Below are 13,572 nucleotides of genomic sequence, written 5' to 3'. Positions count from 1 at the left end.
ACCCACAGCTGCTCCTCCACACAGCCCCCTCCATTGCACCAACCTCACTGTATCCTGGAGCTGGGCACTAGGTTAGCCAGGCTAATTGAATTTTTATGGCCGCCAGAGTATTCCACTAGGCTGGCAAGGGTGCTTACGCCACCATTTCTTTGTGATTTGTGGCCATATAATTGCCCAGGGCTGAGAAAAGGTTGGCGGGCCTGTGATGTTTCCCTGCTTCCCGGCGCCTCTCCCTGCGGCCCCCATGCTGGCTGGCCCACCCCAGTGTCACCTTAGCCGACCCCGAGCGAGGGTGGTAGGGCAGGGAAACTGCTGTGCCCTCGAAGCCCTGACCACCCACTCGGGGAGGGGAGGGGGGAAACACCTTCTCCAGCCTTGCAGGGTCTGCGATGGATTCACCCAGTTCTGCCTCCATCCCAGCCTGGCATGTCCTGGCCCCCTGGGATCCTGGGCCCTGGCCTCCACTGCCCACTGCTCGGCTCTTCCTAGAACTGTGGGTGGAGACAAGGAGGTGGCCATCACTTTCCATCTTGTCCCCTATCCCGGGGATCCGGCTGAAGATTCTAGGTGAGCCTTGGTGACGTGCGTGGGACGCTGGGACAGGCTTGTTGTGACAACCCTGTCTCCCGTCACACCTGCATCCATTCCTAAGGCCACAGATCCTGCATCACAGTCCCTGCTACTGTCCTGGTCACTTCACGAGCAACGGAAGGCTCTGTCCCACTGGCCTTGCCTCCAGCCCTTCCCTAACAAGTGCTCTTGAGGCCAGAGCTCAGCAAGTGGTACCTGTGTCCCTGGTTCCTGAGGCAGCCCAGGGGGAGGAGGGGCCCATTTTAAAGGCCTGTCACTCAAGCATTGTTAGGCGCAGAGAGAACCTCAATCCTGCTTCGGGGCCAGTGGATCGGGGCTGCTCTCTGGGCTGGCGTTTAGCCTGACCACTGCCAGACTTCGCCCCCTGCTCTCCTTGTGACTGGAAAGGCCAAGCGCATATGGGATCTCGTCCATGCCTGAGACCCAGCCCTGCCTTTCTGTCCTGCAGGTACATGACAGCCTGGGAGAAGCCCAAAGAGCATCCCAGGGACAGGGAAGCTTTGGGACGTTGGCCAACGAAAGGAATCCCCGCCTCCTCCTTGTCCTGGGGGTTGAGGGGAATGAGGTAGAAAACCCAGACATTGCGGGCAAGAGAGCAGAAAAGACTTGGCAGAGAGGTGGGCAGCTTCTCAGCTAGCCTGCTGTCCCCGGGGACACACAAGGCTGTCAGTAAACCTCACAGCCAGCCTCTCAGCCTGGTGACCAGCCTAGGTGCTGGTCTTGGAGGACAGCTCCTCCCCTGCACAGCCAGGAGATGAACTCCCACTCCTGCCCCACTCCAACACCCCCAAGCAGCATGGTCCCACCCAGACTGCCACCTTCCCAAGCTCCGTTGCCAAGACCCTACTTGGCTCTGAGTCCATTCACGGTACCCATCCTGCTTCAGGGCCAGTGGAACCCCAGTCTGAATGCCATCTTTGTTCCCTCCCACCCTTCAAGCACCACATATCACCCACGCAGCCAGCCTGGGACAGAGGAAGTGGGATTTCAGTGCACAGTGCCAGAGCACCCATGGGAGTGCACCCAAGGGGGATCCATCCTCTCCCCAGACCCAGCATATACTGGTGGTATGGCTGCTCGGGTTGTGACCCTTATCTGCTCAAAACTGTCTATTGCTCCCTATTGCCTTCCCACGTAACCACAGACTCCTTATTTTGGCACCGAAGACCTTGTGTAATGTGGCCCCAACCAAGCTTTGCAGCTCCAACTTCAACTTTCTCCCCTTCACAGGCAACAGAGACTGCTCCCTGGGCCCCAAACACACCCCCGCTTTCTGGCTCTCCGTTCTCACTTCACCTGTCCCCTCTGCCTGGAACCTCTCCCCTCCTCCCTCATCTCTCTCCGTCCATGTCCTGCCCATCCTTTGGGACTCAACCCAAATGTCCCTTCCTCCAGGAAGCCTTGTTCAGTCCTCTGACTCCATGTGCTCTCCGCTTGGTGCTCCCACATGCCTTTGTCCTGCTCTTGAAGACCTCGTGTGTCATTTTGTGCTGGGATCGTCAGGTTTTTTAAAGCCCCTGGCTAGACTGGAAGCTCATAAAGGACTCTGCCCGGTCTCCCTTCTGCTCTGCGGCACCTCCAGGGCCCTGCACATAATAGGCGCCAGTAGCCATGGATCAGAACAGAAGTGGATTGAGCACAATCCAATTTATGTATCAGGCCGGGCACAGTTGCTCACGCCTGTAATCCCAGCACTTTGGAGGCCGAGGTGGGCGGATCACCTGAGGTCAGGAGTTCGAGGCCAGCCTGGCCAACATGGTGAAACCCCGCCTCTACTAAAAATACAAAAATTAGACGTGCATGATGGCATGCGCCTGTAATCCCAGCTACTCAGGGGGCTGAGGCAGGAGAATTGCTTGAAACCTGGAGGCGGAAGTTGCAGTGAGCCAAGATTGTGCCTCTGCACTCCAACCTGGGCGACAGAGAGAGACTCAAAACAAAAAAAAAAAATTTATGCCTCGGCAGAAGATCATAAATAAATCCCCAGGATGTGTGAGTGTGTGTGTGTGCGAGCATCTGGCATGTATGTGTGAGCATGATGTGTGTGTGGAGCATGTGTGAGCATGTGTGTGTGTGTACTATGATCATGTGAATATGTATGGGTGTGTAGGTGTGTATGTGTGTTGTGAGTGTGTGGGAGTGTTAGCATGTGTGTGTGAACATGTGTGAGAATGTGTGTGTGTGGAGCATGTGTGAGCATATGTGTGTGTATACTATGATCATGTGTGAGCATGAATATGTGTGGGTGTGTAGGTGTGTGTGTTGTGAGTGTGTAGGAGTGTTAGCATGTGTGTGAACATGTGTGAGTGTGTGTTGTGATCATGTGTAAGCGTGAATGTGTGGGTGTGTAGGTGTGTGTGTTGTGAGTGCATGTGTGGGAGTGTTAGCATGTGTGTGAGCATATGTGTGTGTGCTGTGAGCATGTGAGTGTGAATATGTGTGGGTGTGTATGTGCATGTGTGTGTGTGAGCATGTGAGTGTGTGTGTTGTCAGCATGTGTGAGCGTGAACATGTGTGTGGGCATGTACGTATGTGTGAGTGTGAGCATGTGTGTGAACTCGTGTGTGAGAGCATGTGTGTTGTGAGCATGGATGTGGAGTGTGTGCAAGAGTGTGTGTCAGCTGGAGGAGGGGCTGGGGGAAGACTGCACGGGCCCCTCTCTCCAACCCCAAGGATTTGTACACAGCTCTTGGCACAGCCCAGCAACTGAGATGCCAGCCTGGCAGGAAGCCCCCGAGGAAATGTGGACTGCTACAGAAGTCGTGCCAAGGATCCACAGCGACCAAGGGCTCCAATCCATTTCTGTCACTCTGAAAGCCAGCTGGAGGCTGTGTCACAAAGCACCAGGCAACCAGGCGGAAGGAGGAGGCAGCCCCCCTCCGCCTCCCCGCAGCCCGGGGCGGTTCTGCCCCGGCCCGGGTTGCTCACGAAGCCTGCGCTTCTGGCCCTCGGTTTGCTCCTCCCAGCCGGGCACAGTCAGCAGGCCGGAGTGGCCCTGGACCAGAGTTGCTGAGGGATGGCAGGAACATCCACAACCCAGAGCCGGCCCCTTTCACAACTGAGGTCTGATAGCGAATCATTAAAAACAAAACAAATTAAAACAAAAGCAATCGTAATTGTAGGAGCTGCTGTCCCCGAGCAGCTGTGAAGCCCAGGCCTTTCCGCATTTCTTTCTTTCATCCACATCTCATTTTTCCTCTCAACTGCACTGTACATCAGGGAGACTTTTCCATCCATGGTTTTAAAATGACGAAACCGAGACTCTGGGGGTGAGGGGGTTGTAAGCCACAAATCTAAGATGGCACAACTGGCAAGTGGCAAAGCCCATCTCAAGGCCGGGGTTCTCCTGGCACCCGGCACACACAGGACATGGTTCTTGTCCCCATTGCCCGTGGGGCCACCTGCCTCCCCCACGCAGCCGCTCATCCTCACGGTAAGAAGCATCTTCGTCCTTGAGTGTAGTCACGGCCCAGGAGCCACCAGCAGCTGAGAAACAGACACTAACCAGGGAGGGGAAGGGGCTTATCTCAAGCCCCCATCCTGTCCCCCATCCTAGGGGAGAGTTGGAGAGCTGTCAGCACTGTCGTGTGCAAACGAAGGCAATGAATCGAGCCTGGAGTCAGCTTTGATTCCTGAGCCCCTCCCCGACAACAGCCTCGCATTTGGGGGCCAGGAGACTCGGGGGATCCTGCCCCGCCTGCCTGAGGGACAACTGTGGAGCTCGGCCACCAGGCTTCTCGGGACAGCTGTCGGACCAGCATTCCTGCGGCGCTGATCGGCCTTCCTGTTGCATAGTGGGTTGGGGGGAGCAAGTCATGGCTGGCCAAGGCGGGTCCCATGGGAATCCTGGGTCAGGGATATCAGTGATGCTCAGATGGTGCAGAAGGATTATGGTGTGAAGCAGGCAACCCCCCACTGGGAGAACCTGAGCCCATCAGCCTCCCTCCCTTACCCGGAATCTACTCCTCATGTGCCAAAGCGACAAATTCGTGCGACTGTATTTGGCAGGAATGTTTCAGGGATTCTGTAAGCATCTGATTCTAGCTTCACTTTAAAAATATATCTTTAAAATTATTTTGAAAACTGTAGTAAAAATAACAGACACTCTCGAATACATTCTCTACCCAATTTGAACATGGGCACGGCCCCATCATAACTTGGGCTTCTGGTTCACTGAAGAGTATTCCAGGGATATAAGGTGAGCAGTTTCAAAGACTCGCTGCCATTTGCAGCTACTTAATTGCATGCTCCAGGATTTTCTGAACATGAACAATCAAAGCCAGTTAGAAGCGCAGCCTCATATCCATGAGTGTAACAGATATCCATTACATTATTTTATGTCATGGAGAACAGCTTCTTTTTTTTCTCATTGGTTTACTTTATTTATATTTATTTATTTATTTTGAAGCAGAGTCTCACTCTGTCACCCAGGCTGGAATGCAGTGGCACAATCTCAGCTCACTGCAACCTCCGTCTCCCCAGTTCAAGCAATTCTCCTGCCTCAGTCTCCTGAGGGATTACAGGCACTGCCACCACGCCCAACTAATTTTTGTGTTTTTAGTAGAGACAGCATTTCACCACGTTGGCCAGGCTGGTCTTGAACTCCTGACCTCGTGATTCACCCGCCTTGGCCTCCCAAAGTGCTGGGATTACAGGTGTGAGCCACCACACCTGGATTTACTTTATTTATTTACTTATTGAGAGTGAGTCTTGCTGTGTCACCTGGGCTGGAGTGCAGTGGTGCCATCTTGGCTCACTTCAATCTCCATCTTCTAGGTTCAAACGATTCTCCTGCCTCAGCCTCCCGAGTAGCTGGGATTACAGGCACGCACCACCAGGCCCAGCTAATTCTTGTATTTTTAGTAGAGATGGGGTTTCACTATGTTGGCCAGGCTGGTCTCGAACTCCTGACCTCAGATGATCCACCCACCTTGACCTCCCAAAGTGCTGGGATTACAGGTGTGAGCACCATGCCTGGCTTGAGCCACTGCGCCTGGCGGTTTACTTTAAAATAAGTAAATATTAGTTCTGGCTACTTGGGAGGCTGAGGCAGGAGGATCCCTTGAGCCCAGGAGTTTGAATTCAGTCTGGACAACATAGTAAGTCCCCGTCTCTAAAAAAAAATTTTTTTTAACAAAAATTAAAATAAGTAATTATTATAAACTGGGGCAAAGCAGTGGTCGCACAGAATCTACGTGGGAGAGGCCAAAGAGAGTTAGTCTGATTGCAAGTAGGGCTTAAAGTTTTGTTGTGTCTGCATAAAATAGAGACATTTTTGATTTGGGGAAAGGAATTCTTGGTGGTGGTGGGGTGCTACACTGCTTATAAAACACTGTTTTGTTGATTTTATGTATTGGGATTATGGGTTGAATTTCATTTGGGAAAAGATTTGCACTACTCAAAACATTTCTTTTTGGCAGGGAGTAGGGGAGGAAGACCACTGGGCCGTTGGATTAGGTGGTCTCAAAGGCCCTGTCTGCCAAGGGAGCCTGAGAATTTATGATCCATGATGACAAGACTCCTCCATCTGTCTGTCTGTTCAACTGCCAGACCCCTATGGGGAGGGGTGACAGACAATATCCAGTAGGGTGTGGACTGAGCCTCCAGGAGCTAGGGACAAAATATTCTTCCCTTCTGGATACTCCCAACCTAGGAGCTCTGTGGGGAGGAATTGTATCCCCAGATTCAGGAGATTTTGTTGAATGCAGGAATCATCTCAGGTTTTATGTCTCTGTAGTTCCAGGAAGATTTTAAGATTGCTTTTTTGTTTGTTCATAGACAGAGTCTTGCTCTGCCCTACAGGCTGGAGTACAGTTGTACCATCATAGCTCACTGTAGCCTCAACCTCTCTGGCTCCAGCGATCTTCCTGCCTCAGCCTCCTAAGTAGCTGGGACGACAGCCACAAACCATCATGCCAGGCTAATTTTTTCTTATTTTTAGTTGAGATGAGGTCTCTCCCTATGCTGCCCAGGTTGATCTCGAACTTCTGGCCTCAAGTGATCCTCCCATCTTGGCCTCCCAAAGTTCTGGCATTACAGGCGTGAGCCCCGGGCCCAGCAATGGCTTTAACTTGAGATTGATCTGCCCAACTTTTCCCTCTGGCTACTCCTCATCACTCACATGGACACTTCCTGAAATGGCAGGAATTGGAGATGGGCAGTGCAGTCCCCAAGCCTCATCTGCTCTTAGCAGAGTGTGGCCACTCTGCTAAGAGTCAGCCCCAGCTCCAATTAGGGCATCCTGGAGTCTCTGGCCCCCTAGGAGCAGAATTCTGCCTTCTTTAGGTGGAGCTGACACACCCAGGGCTGGAAAGTGGGTAATTTTCTTCTTCAGTCAAAACAGTCATATCCTACATGAGAGTCAGGGAGCAACTGTGTGGATTCTAAATTCATTCCTGGGCTGGGCTCTTCCCAAGGTAATTTGGGACAAGAGTGTTCTAACCCCCCTCCTGATCCCTCCCAACATCTCCTCCCTTCATGAGTCTATTCCCTTGTCTGTGAAATGGTACTATTAGGCTGCCGTGAGACTTGACTACTTAGGAGGTCAGTGCTTCTGTGTGGTTTGTGTGTGGGTGGATGGTGGTGGTATTCCGGGTATGGATGGAGCCCAGCAGTGCAGGTGGAGTAGAGGACGGGGCGGGTGAGACTCACAGCAGCTGCCCTGCTGGGAGTTCACTGGCATACTGGTGCCTTGATCGTCCTGGGCTAGTCCCTACCCATCTCCCTGCCTTCCTGTGGTTCTCTATCCCCCAAAGTGCCACCTGGCCAATAGGAAGGGGCCTCTCAGCAACCCCTAGGCCTCAGAGCAGCCAGAGCCCCATCTACCCCTCCACGGGTCTTTCTCAGGCACCGAGCTCTGCCTCTTGCTCTGCTGGGGACTGCTGCCTCCTTGCAATGGAGATCGCAGGGGAGAGTGAAACCCGGTGGTCAGCCACTAGCTGAGCTGAGCCCCTCTGTGTGCAGAACCAGGATGCCAGACAAGGACACCTGCTCCAGTCTGAAGGGAGAGACCTGGCTTCTGCTGCTGGAAACCACCAGTCTGAGGGGGGACACATAGTCCTGGCTCACTGGGATAGGAGAGAGCCAGGTCATGCCTTAGAGGACTCTATGACAATTAGGGGACCCAGCCCATGCCCACAGAGTGTTTTCAATCTAAGCCAGAAGCAGCCCCTGCCCTGGGGCAGCCTCGCATCTAGCAGGGGAGATATAGTTGCTGTCCTCAGGAATTTGACAATCTGATAGGAGAGGCACAGCTCTTGCCCTTGGCACAGCTCCCAGAACATGGAGCTGCTGATCTGCCAGCAAAGACACAGTCCTTGCCTCCAGGTGTCCCCACTGACAAGGGAGACACCGTCCTGGTGAGAGGCCACAGGTCTAATGAGAGGTGGAGGCCCAGACATCACTACTACCAATTCCAGCTCACAGATATCACCCCAAACCCTCTAAGCTGACCCATGGGAGGGCCCTCACTGAGCAAAGCAGAAGGAGCTAGACAACCCGGGCAAGTTTCTTAACCTCTCTGGGCCCCAGTTTCCTCTCTTGTAAAATGTTAGCTGTCATGAGGATTGGGGAGTAAAAGTTGTTTGTTTTTTTTTAATTATTGAGACGGAATATCGTTCTGTTGCCCAGGCTGGAGTGCAATGGCATGATCTCGGCTCACTGCAACCTCTGCCTCCCGGGCTCAAGGGATTCTTGTGCCTCAGCCTCCCAAGCAGCTGGGATTACAGGCATGCACAACCATGCCTGGCTATTTTGACTTGTTTTGTTTTTGTTTTTGTTTTTTGAGATGGAGTCTCGCTCTGTCACCAGGCTGGAATGCAGTGGTGCTATCTCGGCTCACTGAAACCTCTGCCTCCTGGGTTCAAGCCATTCTCCTGCCTCAGCCTCCCGAGTAGCTGGGACTACAGGTGCACACCACCATACCCAGCTAATTTTTGTATTTTTAGTAGAGACGGAGTTTCACCATGTTGACTAGGATGTTCTCGATCTCTTGACCTTGTGACCCACTTGCCTTGGCCTCCCAAAGTGTTTTTTGTTTTTGTTTTTTTTGAGATGGAGTTTTGCTCTTGTTGCCCAGGCTGGAGTGCGATGGCGTGATCTCAGCTAACTGCAACCTCCGCCTCCCAGGTTCAAGCGATGCTCCTGCCTCAGCCTTCCGAGAAGTAACTGGGATTACAGGCTCCGGCCACCATGCCTGGCTAATTTTTGTATTTTTAGTAGAGATGGGGTTTCACCATCTTGGCCAGGCTGGTCTTGAACTCCTGACCTCATGATCCACCCGCCTCTGTCTCCCAAAGCGCTGGGATTACAGGCGTGAGCCACCGCACCCAGCTGGAGATTAAAGGTTTATAAAGTAAATGGGACACAGAGAGGGTGAAATAAACTGTAGTTGTTACTATGGGAAGGGGAGACAGAAGGAGTAAGGTGGCGGGAGTGGGTGTGGTGGGGGCAGGGGAGTTTCCTGGAAACATTTGTGCATCTGTGCCTGGGTGTGCAAAGGGGCAGGCGCAGGTGGCTGCGTCCTCTGTCCTCGGTGGGGTGATCGATGGCAGGGCAGGACCGTCCTAGGCCAGCCTGGAAGGGACCATTGTCTTGGCAAATGAGGTTTGGCTTCCCCGCAGGGGCGGCTCCATCTGCTTTTATTGTTTCTGACAGGAGCCTTGGGATTTTCAACCCACCCCAGGCCTCACACCTTAAAAAACCTGTATAGGGGCTTTGGGGGAGTTCGTCAGAGGCCCTACCCATCCAAAGGCCTCCAGCTTTCTGCTTCCCTCACCCAGTATTCCCTGCTCACCTCCAGAACTCGAGTTCTACCTCCTGCTAGATTATAGGTACCTGTGGCCCCTCTTCCTCCTCTCCTAGGCAATTTGTGGGTCGGGGGGAAGCAAGCCTCAACCTCCATATTCCTCAAACTTCATTATCTTGGTACCTAGACCATTTAGCTCTGCATGTTTGTTTGGGTATCATCTACCGTTCTAGGCCCAGAGCTTTACAGGCATTATTTAACTTGACCCTTTGAAGTATATATATATATATATTTTTTTTTTTTTTTTTTTTTTTTTTTTTTTGGAGACAGAGTCTCACTCTGTTGCCCAGGCTGGAGTGCAGTGGTGGAATCTTGGCTCACTGCAGCCTCTGCTCACTGCAACCTGTGCCTCCTGGGTTCAAGCGATTCTCCTACCTCAGCCTCCCAAGTAGCTGGGATTATAGGCATGCATCACACTTCCCAGCTAATTTTTGTATTTTTTTTTTTTAGTAGAGATGGGGGTTTCACCATGTTGGCCAGGCTAGTCTCGAACCCCTGGCCTCAAGTGAGCTAACCGCCTCGGCCTCCCAAAGTGCTGGGATTATAGGCATGAGCCACTGCACCTGGCCTGAAGTGGATAATATTTTTCAGATGGTAATAGCAACAATGGCTGTGCAGGAACATTAAGACAATGACCCGAGGGACTTGCCCAAGGTTGCCTAGTAGAGCAAGTGATAGAGCTGGGATTCGAACCCACAGGCGTCTGACTCCTCAGACTCATCATCCCTGCCCCATCACATTCCTGGCCGAGACTGCTCCTCATGCTGCCATTCAGTAACCAACACCGGTGCAGCTGCTGTGAGTCCTAGGGAAGGTGGCATGAGCTGGGGCCTGACCCAGAGCCTGGTACACCTGAAAACCATTAAGTCCTGCAATGAGCTCCTTCCAGTTGCTCTGGGTTCTAGCAGGAGCCTCATCCCTCATAACCACCCCTTCAACCCCATCCCATCAAGGGAAGTCTTGGTGTTGGGGTATGGGGGGGTCATGGTGTTGGGGCATGGGGCGTTGCCAAGCTGGAACCTGGGGTGGCAGAGCCTCTACTGGCAAGGATTCAGCCATCCTCCCACAGCCTACTTCTTGGGGACCATTGGCCACAGTGACTCACCCCTGAGAGGGAAGGCTGGAGTAGGGCAAGCAGAGAGGGCCAGTGGAGCAAGAGAGAGGCAGCTCCAACCCACTGGGCCAGAACAGGGGTGCTCTTATGACCTGCCCCCCAGGAACATGCCCGTGTCTGTGAGGGAAGTTCGGGGAGGCCGGGATGCAAGTCCCCGCTCCATCACATTCCTGGCTGACACACGTGAAGGAACTCCCTCCGGGTCCCATAGCTGCTAAGTGATCAGCTGGGCTTCAAACCCAGTCTGCACGGCTGGGGTGAGCCACTTCCTTCTCTGGTCTGTTTCTACCCCCTATAATCAGGCACAGAGACCATCCTCATTTTCCAGAGTGATGCAGGGCCTCAGTATCACAGGGGTTTCTGGGCAGCTTGCTCCCCCTCCAACCTCTCCAGCCAGAGGGCCAGCTCCGCCCTGGCCCCGCCAGCAGGACCCAGCAGAACTCAGCAAGACACTGGGGCTTGCAGTTTTCAGCTCATTCCTGTGCCTTTGACCAGGAATCACATTCAATATAACAGGTGTGCACAGAGGCCCTACTGCATGCCAGGCACTGGGACCACAAGCAGAAGACCCAGCCCCCACCCAGGGAGGAGCAGACCCCTCCCAGATAGGGATTATGCTGTGCAGTTCACAAGAGACAGGGAGGCAAGGGAGTGCCGGGGTGCTTCCCACAGGAGAGGGCATCAGACCTCCTTGGTCAGCAAAGACGGAGGGCTGAGATCAAACACAGGGCAGGGCAGAAAGAGCCCTAGCAAAAGCCCGGAGGAGGGCAGGCTGTGGAGATGGTCAGCTCTCCATCGTGGCTGCAACCTGGGACACAGAGGGGACAACAATGCTGGGAGGCAGGCAGGACAGGGCTAGGCTGGGCTGAGGTCTCTGTAGTTAACTGAGTGGCCACAGGGAGCCACTGAGGACTATGGATTGGGGAGGGTAATGAATTGAATAGTGGGGAGGAAGGCAGCGGAGGGGGCAGAGAGGGGCTGAGCAAGGTTCCCGAGCCTCTGAGCTGGCTTTGCTGCAGAAGGCAGGGGGTAGAGATGGTATGAAGAGCCGGGTTCACCAAAGTAGGGCCTGTCTGCCAGGTAGGATTTCGAGCAGGAGCCTGGATGGGGGATGTCGCGGGGATATCCAGCTGTTCTTGCCTCTAAAGAGAAAGGTTCCAGTTGCCAGCCCTGGCTGTGGCTGAAACAAGAACTCAGCCAGGGGAGACTGGAACCTGCCAGCTGGGAGGTTTCCCTCTTCTGAAGTTGCCCTCATTAAGACACTCAGGCCACGACACTGCCAGACTCCTGGAGTGGTGTGTCATCTGTTATGACAACCTAGACAGCGGTCGGGGGCTTGGGCAAGCACACAGCAGGTCCAGGAGCCAGCAAGACAATCCCCTCAGAGGAAAGGAAGTGACCTGTGAGCTGGTGCCGCTATAAAAGACATCAAGCCAAGACCGAGGTTCAGAATTGGAGGTGAGTCACTGGACGCCTTCTGATGGGCGACCAGCTGTTGGCAACACCAGCACAGCCACACTGATCTCATTTTGAAAAAAAGTGACCCATTGGCCTTGACTGTTTTAGCTGATTTTAGGACAAGCAAAGAGGAGGAGAGAGAGAAAGAGTGCTTGCAGGGGTGTGGATGCCTGTATGGGCACGAGGAGGTGAAGGTGACAGGAAGTGTGATGGGGGAAGAGGCTGTGGTGGGGGGTTACTCAGAAGTGTCTCTAAGCCTTGACTTTGAGATCCATTTCTGTGGAGCCCCCTGTCCCCACCCTATCCCAGGTCCGTAGACTCCCCTCCCCTCCCCTCCCTTCCCCCACAGGGTGTGTGAACCAGCACCAAGCGGCACCCCACAATTTCCACACACATCCCTATAGGTAGGGACTAGCACCATCCCTGTTTTGTGACAGGAACACTGAGGCTCAGAGAGGTGCGTTCCTTTGTCCAAGATCACTCCCAGAGCCCCAGTGTGCCCGACCCCAGATGCATGGTACTGAACTGGTTCCAGACACCGGTGTGTCACTGCGCTGGGAGGTGCGCAGCGTGGAGGGAGCATATAGGCAGGGTAGACCACCGGGCGGAGAGGATGGCCCAGGGAGCACCCAGCTGAGGAAAGCAAGACTTGGCGGGAAACCCCAGCCCTCTCTCATCTCATACCCCGGCCCCGAAGGCGGCTGAGACCCTTGGCGAGCGGACGGAGAAAAGCCAAAAGCCGGCGGTGGGGAGCAGGAGGGACAGAGCGGGAGACCACAGGCGAAAGACCAGCGCCGTCGGGGGAGCCAGGCTGAGTACCGTCCTGGGCACAGATGGGACGGCACGGGGCCACCGGCGGTGCTGGTTCCGGGCGCACTCAGCGACCCCGGCCACACACCCCAGCCTCCTGGGCGGCCTCGAAAGGGGCGGCAGGGCACGCCCGCCAGCTCTGCCCGGGGCTCAGGGCGTCTTCCAAGGCTTCTTCCAACGGTGGCGGACTGGGGCCCCCCGCCTGAGAGACTACCCGGAGGCTCAGAGACAGAGAGACAAAGGGAGACTGGGTCCAGGAGAGAGAAGGCTAGTGCCGAGGAGAGTAGGCGCGAGCCGGGATCCCAGAGGGCGGCGAGGGCGCGCGAGGCCGAGTGTCAGAGCGTGGAAAAGTGGGCGTCCAGCGGCAGGTGGACGGATGGGGAGCCCGGGAGCAGTCAGGGGCCGTGGGGAGACGCGGCGAGGAGAGGAGGCGGCGGAAGGACTGGCGGATAGACGGGTCCGAGGGCTGGGAGGGAGGCAGCATCTTCACTTCCAGCCTCGGGACCCTGCGCACCCCGCCCCTGGGCGCGCCAGGTAGCCCACCTTTGTCCGGGCTCGCAGCCAGGTACGGCGGGAGGGGCGGAGCCAGGGGCGGGCCGAGGCCGTGCCTTACCTGTCCGGCCGGCGGGGAGGGGGCGGAGGGGCTCGGGGCCGAGAGCCCGCGGGAGCCGAGCACAGCCAAGGGCGAGCCGCGGAACTGGGACGGCGTAGAGAGGTGCGCGGGCAGCCGGAGGATGTGCCCAGGCTGAGCGGGACTGGAAGGAAGGGGGAGTGGGCGGGCAGGAGGGAAGGG

General features: G+C 54.9%; 1 protein-coding gene across 1 annotated transcript in view; it reads right to left on the bottom strand.

Annotated features, from left to right (window-relative positions):
- Positions 1–13,518, bottom strand: part of DRAXIN (dorsal inhibitory axon guidance protein) — a 28,626-nt gene extending 15,108 nt beyond the window's left edge. Inside the window, exon 1 of the mRNA XM_030805178.1 lies at positions 13,393–13,518. The gene's annotated coding sequence lies outside the window, so the exon portion shown is untranslated. The remainder of the gene's footprint in view (positions 1–13,392) is intronic.
- Between the last annotated feature and the right edge of the window lie 54 nt (positions 13,519–13,572).

The sequence above is a fragment of the Nomascus leucogenys genome, chromosome 24 (assembly GCF_006542625.1).
Source record: "Nomascus leucogenys isolate Asia chromosome 24, Asia_NLE_v1, whole genome shotgun sequence".
In the NCBI taxonomy this organism is placed as follows: Eukaryota; Metazoa; Chordata; class Mammalia; order Primates; family Hylobatidae; genus Nomascus; species Nomascus leucogenys.
The sequence above is the reverse complement of the archived record's forward strand: the minus strand, read 5'-3'. Positions and strand labels throughout refer to the sequence as shown.